The sequence below is a fragment of the Medicago sativa genome, chromosome 6 (assembly GCF_051527215.1).
Source record: "Medicago sativa cultivar Bolivia chromosome 6, Bolivia_mono, whole genome shotgun sequence".
NCBI classification, from domain to species: Eukaryota; Viridiplantae; Streptophyta; class Magnoliopsida; order Fabales; family Fabaceae; genus Medicago; species Medicago sativa.
Window position 1 is genome coordinate 12,078,915 of NC_140754.1, and position 22,733 is coordinate 12,101,647.

General features: G+C 30.6%; 2 long non-coding RNA genes across 2 annotated transcripts; both read left to right on the forward strand.

The window, feature by feature from the left end:
- Positions 1 to 14,170: 14,170 nt before the first annotated feature.
- Positions 14,171 to 15,681, forward strand: LOC146912860 (uncharacterized). The gene is made up of 3 exons (XR_015013175.1): positions 14,171 to 14,245; positions 14,802 to 14,948; positions 15,203 to 15,681. It is a non-coding gene; the product is annotated as an uncharacterized LOC146912860 (long non-coding RNA).
- Positions 15,682 to 16,119: 438 nt separating this feature from the next.
- Positions 16,120 to 18,205, forward strand: LOC146912861 (uncharacterized). The gene is made up of 2 exons (XR_015013176.1): positions 16,120 to 16,276; positions 17,858 to 18,205. It is a non-coding gene; the product is annotated as an uncharacterized LOC146912861 (long non-coding RNA).
- Positions 18,206 to 22,733: the final 4,528 nt, after the last annotated feature.

Below are 22,733 nucleotides of genomic sequence, written 5' to 3' on the forward strand. Positions count from 1 at the left end.
CAAATCTAATATTCATATGTAAACATGGATGAAAGACCATAGATCTGAGAAAAATTGAAAGATCATAAGAAAATAAAAACATGAATTTGAAACTTGAAAATTCATATTCAAATGACACAGAAGGACAAAATTGAAATGAAAAAAAAAATAACCAAACTATTACTCGAAGTTAAGTTAAGAGACTAAAAATATTAATTTTGTTTTAAATATATATCACATTTGTTAAAAAAAATTGTAAATCACTTTAATTCAATACATACACTTTTAGTCAAAACTTGTAACAGTAAGATATTAATATTTAACTATTGCATGGGAATTTGAGATAATCATGTACTCCCTCCGTTTCAAAATACATATCTAAGTCAACCACTTCACATATGTCAATGCACAATTTTGACCGTTAATATCTTTAATTATCTAAAGTAAAAAATTATAAAAATTTAATATTTTGAAAATATTTGTCGAGACAAATCAAACAACATCTTACATGCTAATATTTGTATTTATACATTAGTTAAAAAGTATGGTCAAAGTAAGTCAAGTGAATAGTGCACATTGCAAAAATTGGACATGTATTTTGAAACGGAGGGAGTATTAATTTCAAATATAAGATATGTAGAAATAATTTTTGTCCGAATTGTTCATTAAAGAGTTATGCTTAGCTGGATTTAAATATGAACTAGACTTTTGACCCGTAAGATCATGGGTCGATCAATAATCACAAATTAGATTATTAGAGATACAATATTACAGTCAAATGATAATAAAAAAATTATAAAGAAAAAAGATAAAAAGAATACAAAATTATATTGTTGCACGTGTCAATTTTATTTATTACTTTTATAGTTAAACATCAAAATTAATGCAGTTCATGGTTCCTAACAAATTATTTAAGGTAGCCGAGTTTGCAAGAAAATTAGGGTATTCTATTTGTAAACGTATTAAATAATTGTACAACAACTTGTCAAAAAAAATCTACATAAACAATAGGTTAAGTGCAGACCTAATAAAATTAATAAATAATAAGGATAAGGATTAAGATATCTATTAGATTAAAAAAAATCTACATAAACAATAGGTTAAGTTGTTGCAGACCTAATAAAATTAATAAATAATATGGATAAGGATTAAGATATCTATTAAATTTTTGCTTTGAAAAATATTCACGGTTATTAGAGAGAGAAATGAAAAACATATATGATGCAAATTTAGAGCCAAAATTTTAGGATAGAGTTGTTGCAAACCTAATAAGCGATTAGTGGAGGGAAAAAAATTAGGTTAAGTTGCTGCAGACTTAACAAAATTAATAAATATGGTAAGTTAATAATATGGTTTTAAGTGATCTTGTTAAGTATTGCTGCAATCTGTACTACTCCCTCTGTCCCAAAATATAAGCAAAAATGAGTCAACATAAGTTATTGTACTTGGTACAAATTTTGAACTAAATACATTAACTTTTATTGATCAATTTTTGCTTATATTTTGGGACGGAGGGAGTATCATAAATACAAAGTAAAATATATTGATTTAAGAGTGATAAAAGTTTCGACCAAAAAAAAGAGTGATAAAAGTAGTATTAATTAGAGTTATAAAAGGAAAAAAGTAATTAATATTATATCGAAAAGTGAAATGACTTAGTTATTTTGAGACACATTTTTTTATAAATGACTCAGTTATGATAGGATGGAAAGAGTGTTTTTTTTTTTGGAGAATGTTAACCAATGTCTTGAGGCATTGGTTAAGTAGCTAAAAGATGTAAGATTTTATTAAAAAGTAGTGTACTAATTAATTAGTGAAAAATAACAGTTTATATTTCCAAAATAATTTTTCTACTTTTAGATTCCTTAACCGATGCCTCTGGGTACTGAGTAACAAAGACTTTTTTTTTTAAGAAAAGGACGGAAAGAGTATTATACTTCTGCAAGGATAAAGCAATAAATGAAATTAGATTAATTGGTTGAATTGAAAGTATACAAATATACACCCTCCGGTCACTAATATAAGCAAAAGTTTGATTTTTAGATTCATTCATTAAATGACGTATGTAGTCTTTATTATAGGCTACATACTTCATTTAATGAATGAATCTAAAAATCAAACTTTTGCTTATATTAATGACTGAATGGTATATTATGATTTGGTTGAATAATTAACTATAGTGTTGAAATGATTTGTGCATAGACTTGCATGGACTGGAATTTTCAACAAATGGCAGTGTGCAATGAAAAAAGACAAAATTAAAGCTGATCATGCATTGAGAGCAATTCAAAGAAAGGATATGTTGGCAGGCTCGCGCATGGGAATGAGCAGTAATAAGCATTATACTATGCGGTTGTTATTCAGTGTCCGATTGGTTCAGCTTTGAATATAATTGATTCTGAGAGAATTGATTCTGATAGAATTGATTCTGACAGAATTGATTTTGAGAGAATTGATTTATGTTTGGATACAATTATGTAGAATTGATTAAACAAAATGATTTATGTTTGGATGCAATTATGTAGAATTGCTTTTGAATGTATAATTACTAAAATAGACATAGCTAAAGGAGAATTGATAAAGAATGAGAATTGATAAAGGGCAATAAAGTAAAATAACATGTTGTAATAATAAAATATACAAATCTATACACGTTGTTCAAGGAGAATTGATTCTAGAAAAGCTAGAAGCTAGGATTTGTAGCTTCATGGAGAATTGCTTTTGAAGGATATAAGCAATTCTGAAAAGCTGAACCAAACACGTTGTTTTTGGCTAGAATTGCTTTTGGCACTGTAGAGAATTGATTTTGGGCTAGAATTGCTTCTCAGAACCCAAACCAAACAGGCACTCAATACTCAATAGTAGCTTGTATTATAAACCCTAGGTGACATTTATAATCAACTTTAAATTGGTTATTTTTATTAGATAAGATATTACTCCGGTCACATTTATAAGAAGAAAAAAAAATGTTTAAATATTTTGAATAACAAATATATCTAACATATAAATGTGATCAGATATATTAATTATTTAATGAATCTAAAAAGTTGTTTGTTGTTTATAAATGTGATCGGATAAAGTATGAAAATAACACCCTAGTTGCATATAAATGTGATCGGAAGAAAGTACAAATTAATATTAATTTGAGCAAATAGTTGAAAAAAATAATATGGGAAAGAAAAAACCATATTGAATTAAAACATTGACACAGACATTGTTTCAGGAATCTTAACTTTAACACAGTGTTTACATTGATGTATGGACTGTTATTGAGAGGCTCATTCTTCTTTTGAATTTTAATGCGTGTACCCTTATTTATGATTTGATTCGATTTTGTTTAATTTGTCTTATCACACTTTATATTTACTTTGCTCAGAATTAAAAACAATAGTAGGAGTAGTTGATTTGTAGAGGGTGTCAAATGGGTTGGCCCGGCTACATAAATGGGTCAGCTCAGCCCAACCCAATTTTAATTGGGCAGCAAATTTTAAAGCCTCACCCGATCTTTGTGGACCATGGGTCAGCCCAGCTGGGCCCGTTTATTTTTTACTTTTAAAATTTATTCATTCTTTTTTATGAATTTTTTATATATTAATCACTCACAACTATTTTTTTTGATAAAATATGATTGGAATTGGATGGACATAAAAGTGTAAATAATTTTTACTTTAACATTGAATATTAATGAAACTCTAGAATATTCATTCAATTAAATCAAATTAATAATTTATAAACTTTAAAATTCTAAACTGAATTCATTCATTTTTATTAAGTTTATTTATTTAAATGTTTTTTATCAATAAATTTTAAAATAGTTGATAATTTTTTTTTTTCAAAAATATACTTTTATTTAACAAAAATAAAATAAAATGGTAATAATGGGCTGGTTTTTTAACCCCAGTCCGGCCCAAAAATAAACCCGGCCTATTTTTTACGGTTCTATTGATTTGTGTGGTCATTTTTTCCTTAATGTAGGTAGGTTAGTTATAATAAATAAATTATCCTGTATTAGTCTATTTTATACCAAAAAAAAAAATTATAAATAGATATGTATCGATAAAAATTATATATTATGTAATAAATATCAATTTGATCTCCTTCAAAAAAAAAAAAATATCAATTTGATCTATACTGTTTCTTTTCAAATCAAAGCACAAATATGTAAAAACTTTCTTTGCTTCACATATCTTTCCCCCAACCAACAAACAATTTCAACACTTCCTATAAATAATACATACAATAACTCACAACAGTTTCACTTCCACTTCTCCTTCTACGTACAAATCTCTCCTTGCTTCCATCACATGGAGGAATTATCATTTGATTCTATGCAGCAATATGAAGACTTGAAAAAAGAATTGGGTAACACTGCAAATAATTGGGAGATAGAGTACTGTCAGGTTTGTTGTTGGAAAACCTCCATATTTTTATATTTATGACTAATATAAGTATAAACCATTATATACTAGGGGCTGATTGGAAACTAGTTCTAGTCTGTTTTACTTGCATCTGTGGGCACATTTTAGTTTGTCAGTGTGTCTCGAAGAGGTTGGTATCATTTTGTGTTTAAGATTGATTCCAGCCTCTTTTAGAGCCCCTTCTTCATCAGAAGGGATACTATTACTATCTAATTCCATTTTGGTGTGGCAGTGGTGTATTTTTTTCTGCATATCACTCATGGTCTGCTCAGCATCTCCCTTTTGCCTATACTATTAGTAGATTGGCTTGCTTGTTGGTATTTTAAAGTTGTGGCTATGCATCATATAAGTCTTGGCTTTGACTTATTTTTAATAAATTTGCTTTTTTTTTTTGAGGGAACAAAAAAAAAGAAACGTTATTGAATATGTATTCATAAATTATTTTGAAATAAATTGATAAGATTTTATGGATATTTGTTATTTTTTAAGGAATAACACTTTTTTTTTAAGGAATAACTTTTGCAATTTTTTTAATTATTTGTGAAGTAACACAGTTTCACTTCCACTTCTACTTCTACGGTTAGCACTTTGGTGCCATTAATGGCACCGTGCCATTAAATCTGGGCCATTAATGGCACCAAGATAGATGTGTTGTATGGCCCCAGATGTAATGACAATGTGTTTGTGTGGCCCAGATTTAATGGCACGGTGCCATTAATGGCACCAAAGTGCTACCCTACTTCTACCAATCTCTCCTTGCTTCCATCACAGTTGTATGTATTCCTTACTCTTGCAGGTATATACACCTCTCTCTCTTTCTCACACACATACATTTGTGAAGTGTTGGTTCTGAACTGCTGTCTTGGTTCAGGGATAGTTTTGTTAAGGGTGTGTTATTTTATTATTCAGGTTATATCTTCAGGTTATAAGGTTTTGTGAGGGACTGTAATTTGTTAATTATTATTATTATTCAGGTTATATCTTCTCTAATTGTCTTTAAAAGAAGAAGGAAAAAGTGATAATAATCACTAATAAATGGGGTAGCTTTCGGTGGTGGAGATACACATATCAAATTGCAAGGTGAGTGATACATGTATTGATTTATTTATGAACTTATTTCCTAAATTTCTCCCTCTATGATTGTCAAAAGTAATAATCAATGAAATTGAAATAGATGATTTTATTTAGTGTAACCGATTTACTCTTTCCCTCTATGTGTGATGGGTAAATAGATAGATTCCAAATTGCTTTTAGAGCATCCACAATGGTAGTTCCCTAACAAGGACTCTTTAAATGGATCCCACGTGACACATCACTTATTTATAATCTTTTAATAAAGGTACCTATTAAGGACTCAATGACTCCAATGACAATACACTAATAAGGACTCCAATGAAAAGTACTTAAATATGTCCCACTATCTTTACATATTAAACAAAAATAATTTATCTATTACTCATTTTTACAAGTGGGACCAAGTAGTACACATTTTATTACTTCTTTATGCAAGTGGGATCAAGTAGTACACATTTTATTACTTCTTTATGCAAGTGGGACCAAGTAGTACACATTTTATTACTTTTTTAAACGTGGGACCCGTTAGTTACTCAGGAGAGAGAGGGTCCTTATATAGTTGCCCGTTCCTTAACGGGGACCCAATTTTTCTTCCTCCAATGGAGGGTCCTTAACGGGGAGTGGTCCTTGTTAAGCAAGGACCCCCCATTGGAGATGCTCTTACTTTGTTTACTTGTCTCACCAACCAAATATCAAGTTGCAAACTCTCTTGTATTTTTATTGATTTTTTAATCATAACCTTCCTTTACTTATACTAAAAATTTACTATATATTTATCTGAATCAACTCACGCTGGAACAGAGGTAGGTAACACAACACAACAATACAATAGATCTCTTGTTCATTTTTTAATCATATCATACCTTCTTTAGCTTATACTTAAAATTTACTATACTATTTGCAGAGGCCAACATGATTTACCTATAATCCTCGTCTGGGGTTTAATTTATTTATTTTTTAAAGGTTTGCAGCGATTTGAAATTTGAAAAGGACACAAAACGTATAATTTGCAACTTAGCTGAGAAACGTGATTTAATGCATTTGGTATCAGATGAACAAGTTGATAAACGTGAGGCTGTGGATGAATTGTTGGTTGAGTTGAAAAAGAGATATATATATATATATATATATATATATATATATATATATATATATATATTTTCTTGAATAATTTCTATTAAAATATATCATTATGATTCAAGAACAAAATATTATGTTGATTTATTTTCTCTTTTATTGATCGCATTAGAAAAATATTTATATACCTTTATGATTTAAGAAACAAAAATCTATGTTGATTGTTTTTAGAAGCGTGTTGATTAATTTTAATTTTGAAGGATATTTTTTTTTCGTTCTAATTTGTTCTGATACCTTGCCTTTTGTTGTTGTTTTTAGGGATATGTTAAAAAATAGTAAATTTTGAGTTTTTTTTTTAACTAATTTTGTTTTAAATATATATCATATTAGTTAAAAAAATAGTAAATCACTTTAATTCAATATACACACTTTTGGTCAAAATACATTTTACCTCACATGACGTGGTGTTGAAAAAGTACTCTCTCAATCACATTTATAATATAGATTAAATAAATTAAATTAAATAATGAATGAACTTAAAAATTAATTTCTGCTTATAAATAAAGTCTTGCTAACAAGTTCTTTTAGGATAATGGTTAAGGCATACATAGAAAAATTATCTTAAAAATATAAGTTGACTTTTAATTAAATAATAATTATAACATTTTTCCTAAAAAAATATTTGTTTCGATTGGTTAACCGATGCTAAAGACGCAATCGTTTTATAAGAGCATCTCCAATGGGGAGTTCTTACTTAACAAGGACCACTCCCTATTAAGGACCCTCCATTAGAGAAAGAAAAAACAAGTCCTTATTAAGCAACTGATCACACACATTTTTGAGTTGATATTCCAACATTGTGATATTATAAAAACCATACTTTGTTGACATGCTCACCTAAAGTCTAAAACACCAAAGAAAAAAAATGAACTAAAGAGAGAGAATAATTAACCATGAGCATTCTTGCATCTACCAAAGATTTTGGTCTGTCAAAATGATATAGTTCATGCATAGACAAAAATATTGAGTACTACTACACAATTGTATTGCAAACGATAGCGTACAAACTACAAACCACACAAGCAGATAGCTTTGTACACACATTCAAAGAAATCAACAACTGCAGAGAGATACAAATAATGGAGACAATGAACAAGCACAAGAAAACTCAAAAAGTTCGAGATCATACTCATGTTCCTACACTAAATAACCACATACACTAATCTTCAGTATGTTCCACAAACACAGGTAATCTATATCTAATGTCGAAATACTAGTCATCAACATGGTCCCTTGGAGTTTCATCTGCATTGCTGCCCCCAATCTCTTCCTCTCTTCCTCTCAGCAACACCAGCACTAAGATATCCTTGAAAACAACAACCAAAAGCAAGTATCAGAACAAATTAGAAAGAAAAAAAATACCTTTCAAAATCAAAATTAATCAACACACTTCTAAAAAAAGAAATCAACATAGTTTTTGGTTTCTTAAATAATAAAGGTATATAAATATTTTTCTAATACGAACAATAAAAGAGAAAATAAATCAATACAGTTTTGTTCTTATATCATAAGGTATATTTTAATAGAAATTATTCCAAAAAAAATACCTCTCTTTTTCAAGTTAAGCAACAATTTAGCAACAACCACACGCTTGTCTTGTGTAGTTACTACCATTAAATCCCGTTTTCCAGCTCGGGTGTAAATGATATGTTCTTCTTCCTTTCCAAGATTCAAATCTTTGTAAATCTTGTCAACTTCACTTAAAAGGGCCATATCATCCACCCTTGGCCCATCATGGGCGGATCAACAGCTGGAAAGTGTGGAACGTGTGCAAAGTGTTAAATAGAAGCAAAATTGGTGCTAGTAGCCATGCTGGTCCTTGGAAGAGCATGAACTAATTTCGGGATAGCGAATTTTGTTTCAAACAACTTTTTTTTGCCTCTTTCAAAGATGCCCAGTCAACAGCAGGTATATTAAGCTGATAGAATAAAACAAACCAAATAAGCTTAAGATTAAATTTGTAGAAAAGAAGGAAAGAAAAAAAATAAAAGAAGTCATTACATTTCTGTTTTTCATTATTGTTCGGATCGCAACAAGTCTCGTGCGCACCTCCGATCCCGTTTTCTGAGCACCGTATTGTTTCTTATCTATGTATTCATTCAACATCTTTGCCACTCATTTCCATATGTCGTGTTGAGATAAATCAAAATGCAAATAGTCCGGATGATTTGAAGTTATCTTGTAAATTTTTTTCAACATGAAATTATCATGTTTAAAGGTCCCGCCAGGATCCTTCTCTAAAATGGCATAAAACTGAAAAATAAAGAAAAGGTAAAATCAGGGTACTGTAAAAAAATGGCATTTAAAAAAACCCAAAGAAGCCATATAAAAAAATGTAAATCAGGGTACTGAAAAACCAAAGAAGCCAACGTCAACTGTTTTTCTATCCAAATGTCAACATGAACGTTAGGAGAACAAAATCTAAAAAATGAAACATAAACCAAAAGATTTTGAAGTCGATTACAGTAATCATAGCCCATTACTAGCGTTTATCCTATGACCTATTATATATCAAAAACCTCTTCCAGATCTAAGAAAATAAATCAAAAATTAGTGAAAATAAAACTTACATTTCTTTCACTAATGTTCGAGGTTGTCATCTTCAATTTGTTTTTTTTTTCCCGTGGTCTTTTAAAAGAAGAACATGATGTAACACTACTGCAAGTAGGACGTTTTTTGAGATTTGTTTGCTTTTGTTGTTGAGTGTATTTTTTCATGTAAATTGTATAATCAAGTACACAATTCTGATTATATATAAACTACTTCTACACAAAAAAACATATTAACTACACTCTGTGAGGTTGTTGAACTGAATTAAAAAGAATGAAGTTAATGGGATCGATATCTGGAAAAAAAAAAGGAATGAAGTTAATGGATTAACTTCATTTTTTTTTAGATATCGATCCCATTAACTTCATTCTTTTTAATTCAGTTCAACAACCTCACAGAGTGTAGTTAATATGTTTTTTGTGTAGAAGTAGTTTATATATAATCAGAATTGTGTAATTGATTATACAATTTACATGAAAAAAAAACACTCAACAACAAAAGCAAACAAATCTCAAAAAACGTCCTACTTGCAGTAGTGTTACATCCTGTTCTTCTTTTAAAAGACCACGGGAAAAAAAAAACAAATTGAAGATGACAACCTCGAACATTAGTGAAAGAAATGTAAGTTTTATTTTCACTAATTTTTGATATATTTTCTTAGATCTGGAAGAGGTTTTTGATATATAATAGGCCATAAGATAAACGCTAGTAATAGGCTATGATTACTGTAATCGACTTCAAAATCTTTTGGTTTATGTTTCATTTTTTAGATTATGTTCTCCTAACGTTCATGTTGACATTTGGATAGAAAAACAGTTGACGTTGGCTTCTTTGGTTTTTCAGTACCCTGATTTGCATTTTCTTTATTTTTCAGTTTTATGCCATTTTGGAGAAGGTTCCTGGCTGGACCTTTAAATATGATAATTTCATGTTGAAAAAATTTTATAAGATAATTTCAAATCATCCGGACTATTTGGATTTTGACTTATCTCAACACGACATATGGAAAAGAGTGGCAAAGATGTTGAATGAATACATAGTTAGGAAACAATACGGTGCTCAGAAAATGGGATCGGAGGTGCGCAAGAGACTTGTTGCGATCCGAACAATGATGAAAAAAAGAAATGTAATGACTTCTTTTATTTTTTCTTTCCTTCTTTTCTACAAATTTAACCTTAAACTTATTTGGTTTGTTTTATTCTATCAACTTAATATACCTGCTGCTGACTGGGCATCTTTGAAAGAGGCAAAAAAAAGTTGTTTGAAACAAAATTCACTATCCCGAAATTAGTTCATGCTCTTCCAAGGACCAGCATGGCTACTAGCACCAATTTTGCTTCTATTTAACACTTTTCATACGTTCCACACTTTACAGCTGTTGATCCGTCCATGATGGACCAAGGGTGGATGATATGACCCTTTTAAGTGAAGTTGACAAGATTTACAAAGATTTGAATCTTGGAAGGGAAGAAGAACATATCATTTGCACCCGAGCTGGAAAACGGGATTTAATGCATTTGGTAGTAACTACACATGACAAGCGGGTGGCTGTTGCTTAACTTGAAAAAGAGAGGTATTTTTTTTTTGAATAATTTCTATTAAAATATACCCTTATGATATTAGAACAAAACTGTATTGATTTATTTTCTCTTTTATTGTTCGTATTAGAAAAATATTGGCTAAAGTGCAATTTTGGCCCTCTATCTTTCAAAAAGTTGCGATTTTGGCCCCCTAAGTATGAAAACTACAATTTTGGTCCCCCATGTTTAGGGAAATATGCTCTTTTAACCCCCTAACTTAAGGGAAATATGTCTATTGACCCCTTATCTTTTCAAAATGTTGCGATTATGGCCCCTTATCTTTTCAAAATGGCCCCTTTTTTTGGACACGTGTCGCCTTCTCAGCAGTTTTCAAAGTTAGGGGGCCAAAATTGTAGTTTTCAAAGTTAGGGGGCCAAAATCGCAACTTTTTGAAAGATAAGGGGTCAAAGTTGCACTTTAGCCAAAAATATTTATATACCTTTATGATTTAAGAAACCAAAAACTATGTTGATTTTTTTTTTTAGAAGTGTCTTGATTAATTTTGATTTTGAAGGGTATTTTTTTTTCTTCTAATTTGTTATGATACTTGCTTTTGGTTGTTGTTTTCAGGGATATCTTAGTGCTGGTGTTGCTGAGAGGAAGAGATTGGGGGGCAACAATGCAGATGAAACTCCAAGGGACCCTGTTGATGACTAGTAACTCCAAGGGACCCTGTTGATGACTAGTATTTCGACATTAGATATAGATTACCTGTGTTTGTGGAACATACTGAAGATTAGTGTAGGAACATGAGTATGATCTCGAACTTTTTGAGTTTTCTTGCGCTGGTTCATTGTCTCCATTATTCTGCAGTTGTTGATTTCTTTGAATGTGTGTACAAAGCTATCTGCTTGTGTGGTTTGTGGTTTGTACTCTATCGTTTGCAATACAATTGTGTAGTAGTACTCAATATTCTTGTCTATGCATGAACTATATCATTTTGGCATGCCAAAATCTTTGGTAGATGCAAGAATGCACATGGTTAATTATTCTCTCTCTTTAGTTCATTTTTTTTTCTTTGGTGTTTTAGACTTTTAGGTGAGCATGTCAGCAAAGTATGGTTTTTATAATATCACAATGTTGGAATATCAACTCAAAAATGTGTGAATCCAAAGTATGCAAAGAGATGAGATGTGTACCTTCAAAGTCAGTTATTCAATTCTTTTAAAAATAGGGGAGAGGATAAAGTTTAGACACTATTTTGATGGATTAAAATTTTTTATAAATATATGTATCTATAGTTCAAAGATCAAATTAAAAAGTGATAATTTAGAACTAATGGAAAGCGCATCACAATTTTGAAAGCTAATTTTTGTTTGTTTGTTGAAAGCTAGTTATACATGGGCGCCGTTTTCGGTAGGAGACTTAAATAGGTCTCCTACGGTAGGAGACATTAATAAAAACTAATTATTTTTTTGTATAACAAAAAATGACATGTGTTGATGTTGGATTGATGAAGAACACTGATCTTACCATAATACCTCCACACTAGATTTTTTTTCATTTGGTAGATTTAAGAGAGAGACGTGTGCTGTAGCAACGTTACATTACTCCTCTCGCTCTCTCTCTCTCTCCAGAAATTTCCATGAAGCTTTAATGGATTATGCATACATTGTTCACTCTGGATTTTTTCTCTATGCATTTTTCAATTAATTCGTTTTGTTTTATTTTATTTATTTGGCAGGTTAATGTTAAGATTTTTCATGATTTTGTTGAATAGGGTGGTTCATATTTCTTCTATTTCTCCAGATCTGTAGATGTTTCATCTTTGGAGGCACTCAGATTCCAATTTCTCTCTCTCTCTCTCTCTTCTTCTTCTTAAACTAGTTTGTCCTAATAGAAACATCAACGTCAATCCACTATCTTACTACCAACAACATGAACCCAAGAAATATGAATGTAACAAACTCATAAGTATAAAATGCAATCATAACCCAGAAAAAAGAATCTAAAAAGAAGAAAAGAAACTAATTCATTCAATGAAAAGTTATGTCAAGAAGAAAATTAATAGTGGGAAGAAAGCCGCTCATATTATTGGTTCTGTTTTGTTACTTTCTCTCTCTACAACCAAAGTAACCATCGCCGTTTTCTCTCTCTACAACAAATCACATGCTTGATTCTTCTCCAGGGAAGCATTAAATTAGAAACGAAAGAGTGTAAATTTAAATCTTGCGGAAAATCATTAACCCAATTTCAATTTAGATTAAGTAACTCCATAGATGTTAGATGTCCATGAGAATTATGAAGGTGGGAGTAAGAACAAGAGATTGATGTTGTTGTTGGTGGTGGACGAGTAAGCGACATGGAGGGGAAAGTGAAAGATGATGGAACAGTGTAAAAATAATCTAATGTTTAGAGAGTATGATAATACTATGGTCTTTAAAAACTTTCAAGTATATCCAATGGTTGACATCAATTTTGTAAAAAAAAAAAAAAAAAAGTTATGTCTCCTACGGTAGGAGACCCAAAGAGGTCCCCTACCGTAGCCTTTGCCTTATACATGTATACAAGCTAGTTTATCTTATTACAAGATTTTTGAGTCCAACTTGAAATTGCCAATTGATAGCAAATAAAATAATATTGAATAGGACTTTCTCTTCAAGAATTGGATTGAAACAATAACGATAAGATTTGAATATTATCCTATCGTTTACGAAAGCTAATTAATTGTTAATTCTGGAGACATTTGGTTCTAGGTATTATGTTTTCCCATTTGTTTGTTGAATGAAAATTTTAGTCTAAATTCTTACTCTGTCCCTCACATAATGCTAAAAAATTTCTTTTGCTTTTTATAAATGTGAAACACTATGATCGAATATCTTACTTACTAAAGCTTATCCCCTAAAGCTATCATTAACCCTAATTTCCCCCCCTTATTTTTCCCTCCACTTTACAAGCATTAAATCCTTCTATATGCTAATCCTAATCAACATTCCACTGTGCATTCCAATTAAATGCTCCCACCACTCATGTAATCTGCCGATGCACTGCTCAAGAAGGTGAGTATTGCAAAACCCGAATGTGGATTTACGAGTATGTCTCCCACATTAATTTTTTTTCATTTCCAAAAAAGCAAACTCTCTCCTTCTCTTTCTCCATCTTCTTGCTTCATCATCCCCTACCTTTTGGATCATCTCCTCCCCCATCATCTACTCATTTATACACCTCCTCGCAAGAAACCTGCATCTGCTTACAACTTTTATTGTCCCTCACAGCTAGAAAGTTAATGCCATAGTCCTACTCTTCTTATACTTCTCCTTTCTTCAACTCCAGTGGCACTGAACTCGGCGGCCAATCCATGGCTACGATTCGCGACGGTTACTATTTGACTTTCACTTGATGGCGAGGGCATTTGGGAGGCCGAATTTGATTCAAGAAGATTGAAATTTGGCAAAACCTTAAAAGGTATAAGAAGCACGATTTATTATATGATGAAACTAAAAAATTGGATTTTTTTCCGTAGATATCAGCAAATGAGATTGGAGGCCTACTAGGAGGAAATTAAAGGTGAGTTATTATTTTAATTAAGTGACTTTAGGATATTACCTTTTTTTTAATGTTTTTTCTGCAAATGCTTCTCGGCATGTTTGTCCATTTATGCTTCAGAAGGTTGCCTATTGCCCCGTTAGTATTATTATTATTAGTAAGAATCTGTATGGAATAAGAAACAATATTCTTATGAGTTAGAATCATTTAAATCTAATTGGGATAAGAGAAACTACATTTTATATTCAATGGTTTTATATTGTGTAGTCTGATCGGTATTTGTGAAATTATGTAGTAAAATTGGCTGCTACAAAACGTGGAATGTTGCAATTTTGTTTTAGTTTGATCGATGTAGGGTTTCAGTAGTATGAATTAAAAGTAAAGGTTTTTGATAGTTGCTTATATAGGGAGATATTGTCTTTTCAGATTAGAACTCTTTCATGACTATTGAATTAGCTTGGAAATATCTAAACTCTAATTTTTAAGCAAATTCAAATTATTTGCTGCTTACTTTTGATATTGTGAATTGACATATGTAAAGTGATTGATGTAATTGAAATATCTTGATGATTTGCAGTTGTATTTTGAGAGTTAAATGAAATTAAAAGAATGGCAAAAAACAAAACATCTCACACCATGCATACTACTACTAAGCAAGTGGGTACTAGAGAATTCGGAGGAGTTGATGCCCCATGACAGTGTGTACATATGGTAATTTTAATAGGTATTTACTATTTTAAGTTTGGCTCCAATTTAAATTAACTATTTAAATTTTGATTTGGATTTGGTTTGTGAGAAGTTGAGTTGAATTGTGTTAATTGAAATGTTTTGGAATATATTTGCTTCATCCCTTTCAGGTTTCATACTTGATGTTAGTTTTTATTTTTCATTAGTATCAATCAATATTTAATATGAATCAAGTAATGTGTGTTAGTATGAATAGAAATAGCCAAGTGATTTAAATTGCTTTTGGCGCAGATCATGCCATTGTTGCAGAATTTTCTCTTGATGGGTTCATGTTGGTTTTTTGAAACCAAAAACTATTTAGTGCTGAGTTTTTGGAGCTGTTTTTAGTGCCTCCGGTCTGGTGTGTTTTTTGCAAATTTGCTTCGGGTTTGTGAAGCAGCAGGTTTGTTAATTACGGAGATGTCCAATTTTTGGAGCACTGCTTTGTTCGTTTAGGGGTTGAGAATGAGTAAACTACGGTGGTCACATGATGCACAACCGATATTCTGCTCTGTTGCTGGAAAAAAGCACAATTTGTGTAACATTTTTAATATCCAAGATCAGGTATGTGCCATTGAGACGCATCTGCATTGTTCCTACAGTTTAAACAATTTTGAATCCTCTTGCAAAACAGACGTGGCTCGAACAGATGACATGTGAAGCATCCCCTTCAATATTATTTCAGTAACATTCATTCCTTGATTTCCACAACACATAGTGACCATTTTCTGATCATTTAAAGGCAAGAGCTTCAACAAGTTTAGGATTGTTGTGCTAGAGTCTTCATTTGCTGCTACCACAGGCACCATTTTGAATGTTTTACGCATTTATAAGATATATTGAGGCATTTTGTTACAATTGTTTTGATTGAATTGTTATTATTATGTATATTATGGTGTTGAATAAATGGCTTTCCTGAATTCAACGATGCAGTAATTTGAGAGGCTACAATTGTTGCAAATGGTTCATTTGAGATTGGTAAGATTCCACTTCGTGCCTAGATGGAGGTCACATAGTCCTGGACTTTTCTTATTGGTTAATTTCAAACTGGATTCTATAACCATGCTTCAGTTCATGTTGGATGCATCCTGTCTGATTGAGTGTGGTCCTTTACTTTTAAATTAGCATGTCATTGATATACGCATCTAAGTAGCGTGTTCCAATTTTAGTCGTGTTGATATATGGATACTATTTCAGTTTGACAGTTCTATCTTGATTGGGGAATTGATGTATCAGCATCAGCAGAGAGTGGGGTTCGCAAACTGTATTTTAGGCTAATTTTCTGCTCACCACATTCATTTGGACAAATGCTGTATTTGTTGATAGGTACGTTATAATTCTGCAGCTCATGCTTCTTTGTGGCAGCAGTTACCTCTGTTGTTTAGTTATATGAGTTTAGGTGATCAAGTTTCTTTCAATTTAAGCTTAAGAATATGTTTTTATTTCCTGAAGTTTGAGTTGTTTTGATTTCTCTTTTGTTTGCCACATTTTGGTGGTGTAATTTGGTTCTATGACCATATACTTTTGTAATATTTAATTTAGTATCTTGCACAATTGGCTGCTATTTTCCTTTTATTATTTTATTTTTCCTTCTTTTCGGCATCTTGCACAATTGGCTGGCTGCTTGGCAGTTTTCGAATTTTCTTTTAATTAGACCATTTTAGCAAAAAAAATGTATCTTCCTTAAACATAATTTTTAACTTTTCACTCTTGATTTTGTCAAAAAACTTTTCATTCTTGATATCAATCTTTTCTTTAGGTGTTTTATCATTTGACAGAACAGAGGAGAACATACTATTTATTTCACATCAATTTTTTTTCATGATATACTTTATTCTTATATATTACGGTTAATATGACCCGTGCGACACATGCTTATCTTTTAGCCCCATTTTAATCTATTTCGATTTTTTTTCCATCTGCTTGCAATTTCTATGATCATTACTTTAGTTGTGTGTGACTTTTTATGAAGTTCTTTGAATTATAATATGTTGTTAATATTTGGCAACTTTCTAAAAAGTTTTTATTAAGAAGCCGTTTTTCTTTAGACAGATACTACCCACACCCCAAATAATTCAAGTTACACCCCAAAGTTACTAATATACCCTTTATTCATGTTCACTGCACATTAATTTTGTATACGTAAATTCAGTTTATATAGTGTATGTAAACTCAGTTTACGTAGTGTATGTAAACTCAGTTTACATGAGTTAAGTAAACTGAGTTTACATACACTACGTACACTGAGTTTACATACACTACGTAAACTGAATTTACATAAATAAGTTAAGACTGAGTTTTAGTTCATGTAAACTGAGTTTACGTAGTTTTACATACACCAAGTAAACTGAGTTTAGGTGTATGTTATTCCTTTTTAGAATATGTACGTAAACTAAATTCACGTGAGACCTATATTTAAACTTAAATTACGTTACCTTTCTACGTAAACTTAAATCAAACAAATCGATGTAGATAGACAAACGTGAAATTAACAACAACTATAAACATCCATAAATCATAAAGCAAACGATAAATAGAAACTCGAAGAAATTTATGAAATTCACTTACTTGTATTAATCGAGTACGTATCAATGGAAGAGATGTTGATTCAATTGATGATTTTTGTAGGTATTGATTGCATATCCATGGTGGTTTGTGGGTGAAAAGGGGTGAGGGTTCAGAATGATAGTAAAAGAAGGGTTTTTAGAAATTTAGAAGAAGATGGTAATTTTGGTATTATTGTAAAAATTTTAATAAATTTGGGTGTAACTATGATTATATGGGGTGAAACTAGAAAGAGTCTTTTCTTTATAGGAGCTTCTCTTATTCTTTTAGTGTTTCTTCATTTTTGCGTTTTCTATTAGAGAGGAAGTAGAAAACCAATAGTCTCATTTTGCTTTATTTCAGGCTTCATAAGTCAATGACAAATAACATGTTTCAGCCCTATCTGTTGAAGAGGTCTATCTGTTCAGCCCTAATTTGAAGATATCCCTGCATTAATGAGTATATTGTATGTAATATACACGTTTGTGAGACTCACCGTGGCTTCAATACGAAACTGTTATATGTGCACAAGCATCTTAAATGAATATTCCTCAGTACTTTATGACAGAAACCACATGTTTGGGTTTAACTCTAAAATCATATATTCAAGGGTGTGATTGTTAATAGTTGTTCCTCAATGTATCATTCTTGAATTGTGGATGAGACTATTTATTGATTTTTTCTAAGTTTTTGTTATTTTCATCCTTGAAATATCATCTCATTGAATAGTATCATAGCTCTAATAAACTTTGTGACGTCATTATTGATTATGATGTGAATCATTGTTGCAGTACTCTGAACAAATCAATTCCAAATCACATTGATTCTTTGCATAATGTAGGAATGGCTTATTATATACCGACTCATCTTGAAGATGTAAATTTTTCTAAGAATAAGGTCTTGATTTGTACCTTGAAATTTTTCTAAGAGTTAGCAGTTGTTGGTAGTTTCAATCCCTCATGATGTTGAAAAAATAATTTGTGGGCTTTTGTTTGTTTGTTATCATTTTTGTTTAAAGAGTCTCCTAATATTTTGGACTGGAAAATGGTTACAAGTTGAATTAGAATATTTAGGAACTAAGTTTATCATCCAAGGTTTAAACTATAATCTGTTCACTTATTTTAATTACAAATACTTGCAAATATTTTAATTTCAAAATGGTTACAGGACTGAAGATATTAATAATTAAGATGGTGAAGATATGGATGAGACGTCTAACGTCGTGTGTGAATAAGTATTTAAAAAATGTGTAATACCCCCTATTATGTATTTTGTTGTAAAATTCTTGGTTGGCGATATGATATTTCACCAAACAATACATTTTGTGACTCTGATAATTGTTCTTTACGTAGTTTAATTATTTAAGTTCCATTCCAAAATATTACGTTTTATTGAGTATCAAAATATTTCAACTCATCGGGTCGGCGATCTAGTATTCAATATAGGAAACATCATTTAAGGGTCAAAGAAAACGTTTTTATTTTTCTCTATAGAGAATGATTTGGTGGTGTATAAAAATTAAATGGAATGATTGAATTAATGGTACATAAAAAATATTATTTAAGATCATATTATTGGAAAAAAATAAAAACGATTGTGATATTTTATACCTTTTTTTTTTCCGTTTTTCACATGATGCCCATAGAATTCAAAATTCTTTCCATTTTTATTGTATTTTTGGGTTTTCAACCGTGCTCACTATTTGTTAAAAAAAATGCTCGCTACTCAATTTTTTTCAATGGGTCCAAAACCAATAATCTTGGAGTTTGATTGTTCGTCTTTTGTTTGTTTTTGATGTATCAAACATGATCATCTATTGTCACTAGACAGTAGACATGGTGATGATGGATGCATTTTTCTGCATTTGTATTAATTTTTTTTATTATTATAGTTAATTTATCTTATTCGATTAGTACATATGTTTTTGGCTTCATTTTTAGTTATTAAAGGGTCAAATAATCACATAATAAGAAATAATACAAAAATATTGGAAAAAATAATATAACAAATAGTACCGAAAAAATTGGGCAGAAGATAGAAAATTAAATGGGATGTTAAATGAGTGTTTGAGAATAACTGGTGTTTTTTTTTTTTTTTTTTTGACGTTAAAGACAATTTCAATTACCAAAGTCTGGCAATAAATCAAATGCCAAGACTGCAGAAATACAAGGCGGAGTTTCTTCTACCCATATGCAATCTAAATTCTTAAGAGCATATTTAGCTAAATAATGAGCAGCTTGGTTGGCTTCACGCCTAACATGCAAAAAATTTAAACTACGAAAACTACCCTTAAAACTAATACAATCTCGAATAATAGAGCCAACATAGTTGGAAGATTGTTGGTGAGCATTCAACACTAAAACCACATTAGAAGCATCTGATTCTGCTATAAGATTCAGAAAAGACATGTCTTTTGTAAATTTCAAACCCTTCCGCATAGCTAAAACTTCTGCAACCTCTGAATTTGGTAATGAACAGACTTGCCAACAACTAGCACCAACGACAACACATTCATTATCTCTCACCATAACACCAATACCCCACTTATCACCCTCTATCGGACCTGCTGTGTCAACATTAAGCTTATAGAAACCACTAAACGGAGGTGTCCAGTGAACATCAGATATTGGCATAATTGGACCTCTACTCAGTGTCTCCACCAACATCATACTAGCACTCTTAAAATTCACAATAGATCTTTGTGCCTTTTGAATAGTGGCAATCACATCAACATCAGTCCCCTCAAAACATTTCTTATTTCTAGCACACCATACACAAGGCCAGAACATGAACTATAATATCCTCATCGACATCAATAATATTTTTCTCTAGCCACTTATGAAAAGGAACATACCTGAATTCATGCGAATCAAATACCGCCCCTAAAGAGGAAGCAAACCATATTTGCTTTGACCAATGACATTCCATAAAAAGATGTGAAATTGTCTCATTATGTTCCCCACAAAGAACACACAATGGGTCACTGCTTATTCCTCTTTTAAACAGATCATTTTTTTACTGGTGTTTTAATATAAGGGCTGTTTAAAATATAATTAATTCATTAAATCAAGATAAAATGAAAGTCGTGGATGTGGAGTAATAATTTTTTTGTTTTTGTGTGAACTCTTATTGTCATGGAAAGAGATTTGATAGAGGAAAAAAAAACATTTCATCGTCCATTACCTCACCTTCGTATTGTTAATGGATTCTACAACCAAATACGATTATGTCTTGACAACAATAAAAAATTTATAATTATGTCATTGAAAATAATAAGTAAAAACTGGTACAATTATATCTCTGATTAAAAATAATAATTTGATGCCCTCACAAAAAATATTTTGAAGTATAATGAGATAGAGACTAAATTTTCAAATTTATTTTTGGAATTAAAAAGGTGCTTTTATTTTTTCTTAGCAACTAAATTAGGTCTCAATTTTTATACGAAACTAAATTTTGTCTTCACTCAAAATTCTAAATTTTGTCTTCACTAAAAATTCAATTGTGTCTTCATTCACTATGATAACCTATAAATGTAAATTTTACAAAATCATATTTCTAATCAAACATTTTTTAAAAATATATAACACCAATTAACCTCTCATTATCGTATTTATAGCAATATCAATGACAATCAAATGGTTTCAACGCAAAGATGTATATGACAACATGTATTTTAAAGTAAATAATGATGCAGATTTTCTTGCATTTTAAATTTTAACTTTGACCATTATTTTCTTTATTTGCATTTCCACATATTTCATCTATTGTAGATCAATAATTATATATATATATATATATATTTTTTAATTTGTTGGGTATAATGTAACTCATTTATCAAAGACCAAAACTGAAGGAATTTAAAATAATATAGTACGTATTTTATCTATTCATCATAACACATTGACGTTTTCCCATGGTTTGTTCCCCACCAAAGACCAAAAGTGAAGGAAATTGAAATAAAAAAATTGAAGTAATTTTTTAATTTAAAATAAAAAATTAGGCAAATGACATAAAAAAAGCTAAGAAATCAATTCATCGTAATGTTCATAGTTCTGCGGGAGAATACAATGAGTTAGATCACCACATTTGGCTAAGAGAATCCCCACAAATGAGATTGACACCATATTTTGACCCAAAACCTTAAGACATTAGGTATATGGGTCATGTCACTAATATGTTGTTTAATATCCACTCTTGCATCCAACGTAAAAGTTTAACTCTCCTATGACACATTACCATCGCTCTTTTAAGTGTGAGACTCTTTGTATTTGTGACTTAGTGAGATAGCCTAATAAGGTCAGAGGCACAACATCGTAAAAAAAGTGGGTTGATGGGGGTTTCAAAGAGGGGTGTTTTTTCTTCTTCTTTCTTTCATGAGATAGAAAGCAAATTAGAAAAAGAAAAAAGATGAAAAAGGAATTTGAACATAAAGAAATAATAAAGAAATATAATAAGTTGCTGTTAATTTTATAGTTTTGCCTTGACAAAAAAAAATATACGAGGATGGATGGAGATTTATGTTCCTTTCTTTCATGAGAATGGAGAAAGAAAATTAGAAAATAAGGAAGAAGAAAACGAAATTTGAGATTGAGATAAATGATACCGGTAAAAAAATTGTGTTTTGTCCATTAGGTTATAAAGAATAAACTGAGTCGAAGTAGTTAGAGATTTTTGAGTAATTAATTTTTCAAAAATTAGACTTAAATAAAAAAACACAATAATATTTAAAAAAAAAAATCAAATAAGCACGGATTTTGTGAATTCAATGTAACACATTAGAGTTTTTCTATGGTTAAATCCCACTAGATACCGAACGTGAATACATTTACAATAATAGGGATTTGCTTAAAAAATGGCATGAAAGTGCTACAACCAAAAATTTATATTTAATATAGAAATTAAACATCTACTCTTATATTGGTCATCTCATTTATATGTGTCTCAACGTCTACTCTTGCATCTAATGTGGAACTTTAAATCATAATTGACATACACATTAACATATATTTCTTAAGTGTGAGACTTTATGCGTCTGTGAACTGGTGACATAAACAAATAAGGTCAGACAGAGGCATAACTTGTTAAAAGGGTTGATTGACGGTGATTTCATGGAAAGAGATTTATGATTCTAGCTATCATTAAAAGAGACAAAGGAAATTAGAAAAATAAAGAATACGAAAAAAGAATTTGAATATGAGATAAATGGTAGAAAAAAAGTAGTGAGTGTTTCGTTTGT